This window comes from Melospiza georgiana, chromosome 9 (genome assembly GCF_028018845.1).
Source record: "Melospiza georgiana isolate bMelGeo1 chromosome 9, bMelGeo1.pri, whole genome shotgun sequence".
NCBI lineage: Eukaryota > Metazoa > Chordata > Aves > Passeriformes > Passerellidae > Melospiza > Melospiza georgiana.
In genome coordinates this window covers 30,887,040-30,889,665 of record NC_080438.1, presented here as the reverse complement: position 1 = coordinate 30,889,665, position 2,626 = coordinate 30,887,040, and positions in this window count along the sequence as shown.

Here is a 2,626-nt window from a genome sequence, read left to right as displayed (position 1 = left end):
ATCGTGTCAGAAGTGGCAAATGGATGAGTTCCCAGATGATTGATCCAGATCCTTTCAGAGACAGGAATTCTGATTTGTGAGCAGCTGGAAAGCACAGCTGGCTCCTCTCTGGTGCCAGTCTGTGTGTGGTCACTGTGGAATGTGCTCCATATGCCCTTTGGACACATGTCAAAAGTCACATGTCATTAATTTCTCCAAACTTTGCAGTATTAAAGATGTAGGAAGGTCATGGAAATGGAAAGTGCCTTATTAATGTGAAGAATTGTTTCCTGTGGTTTAGGTATTTTACTTTTTTCAGTCCAGATTTTTTTCCTGATGGAATGATTTGAGCTCTACCTCTGAGATTCTTGTCCCAGAAATAAATGGCTTGGAACAAAAGGGACATTTAACAGAAGATTGCATCGTGTAACTTTTGTAGAGTCATTAAAGACAGATTGGATTTAGTGACACTCGTGGCTCCAGAGATGCTGCCCAGGATCCCTGGAATGTCCAAGGCCAGGCTGGACAGGGCTTGGAGCACTCTGGGACAGTGGGAGGTGTCCCTGCCCATGGCAGGGGTGGAATTAAGGTCCATTCCACCCCAAACCATTCCAGGATTCTGCTTGGTCACAGGTCCCTGCATTTGGATAAGCAGGACCTCAAAGAGTGGCTGGGACTTGTCTGACTCTGCTCTTCAGCAGTGCTTACAGACTATGAGGGAACAAACACAATTCCAAGGCTTGTTCCATTCCCAACAGAGAAAAGAGCAAAAATCATCACTCAGAATCAACACTGTGTCAGACAGACATCCCAAAAATTATTATTAGATATTTCAAAAGAAGCATTTTTAATAGCAATTGTTCTATGTGGGATTTTTTTTTTTTTTAATTTCAGTATGAAGTATTTGGTATTTGAAGTCTTTAATTGTGCTGGCCAAAAGCCACTAAGAGGCTTTGATTTTTGGAAGCAAATCCATGTGACTGATCCGAGTGGGATCATGATGGCTGCAAGGACCCGTCCACTAGGAGCTATTTTTAACAATGAAGTCAGAACTGGAATGTGAAAGTAAAGCTAAAACTAAACTACAGAAAGGTAAAACTCACAATATTCTGAAAGATTAAACTGTCCTGCAGTGACAAAATAGCTAAAGTTGTTCCTGGTGCCCATATCCCAACCTATATTATCCCAAGTTATATTAGTCCTAAACCTCTACCAACCAAGCTCCAAGTATGGACAACCATTCAGCTCCTATACTGAATGGTCAAGGAGTGTTGGAGTCCTTCCCAACTTTTTTCCTGACACTTTTTGCTTTAGTTCATTGTTGGTTTGTGCCTCTACATCTTTGACCTGTCCTTCATTTTGTTCCTGTCTGTATTTTTGTTAAGAGTTGTCTCCTTTCATGGTTTATTTGTTCTCAAGTGTTTTTGGCAACTCCCTGCCTAGTTTCAGTCCTACAGGATGATGTTCTTCATCCATCACTCCAAGTGCAACAGGGAGCAGAGCATGGATCCTTGAGGTACCCAGTAAACAAAAACCAGAGATATCCCAGACTGGTTTGGGTTGGGAGTGATCTTAAAGCCCATCCAGTGCCATCCCTGCCGTGGGGGGACACCTTCCACCATCCCAGGGTGCTCCAATCCCCCTCCAGCCTGGCCTTGGGCACTGCCAGGGATCCAGGGGAAGCCACAGCTGCTCTGGGCACCCTGTGTAAAAGTCTGCCTAATATCTGATCTAAATCTGCCCACCCTTCAGTTTAAATCCATTTCCCCTTGTCCTGCGGCTAAAGGTGATGGCAGGGGGTGATGAGCTGGTGCTGGGCCATGAAAAGGACTCTGTGAGCACACAGAGCTCAGAGCAGGAGGAGCAGGAGGCCAGCAGCTTCCAGAGGGTGGGATGGGTACACAGCATCCTCCTCGGGGAAATGGGGAGAGATGGAGGGAGCAGAACTGGGAAAACTGCTCAGTGCGAGCAACTGGGGTGAATCAAAGTAGGGCTGGGAGAAGGACAAAGCATTGCCCAGAGCCATGGGGATGGGAGAGCAGTGGGGAAAGCATGATGGTGAGTTCAGGCCAGAGAGGAGAAGGTTCCAGGGAGAACTCAGAGCCCCTGGCAGGGCCTGAAGGGGCTCCAGGAGAGCTGGAGAGGGACTGGGGACAGGGATGGAGGGACAGGACACAGGGAATGGCTGGAAGCTGAAAGTGGGTACATTTGGGTGGATATTGGGAAGGAATTCTGGCTGTGAGGGTGGGCAGGCCCTGGCACAGGGTGCCCAGAGCAGCTGTGGCTGCCCCTGTGTCGCTGGCAGTGCCCAGGGCCGGGTTGGAGCAGCCTGGGACAGTGGACGGTGTCCATGGCCGGGGCGGGCCGGGCTGCTCCCCGTGCCGGTGCCGGGCTGCGGTGAGCGCACGGCGGTGCCGGTGCCGGTGCCGGTGCCGGTTGCCGGTGCCGATCCCAGCGCCGCTCCCATCCCCGCTGCCGGCGCTGTGGCGGCCCGGGCGGGGCGCGGGGAGGGAGGGGCGGCGGTCACGTGTGGCCGCCCGGTTAAAGCGGCCGCGGGCGGCGGGAGCGGCACAATCACGGCTGGGGCGGCGAGCGGGGCCCGCCCGCTGCCCGCCCGCGGCCCCCGCTCCGTCCGCAGCGCCCCGGC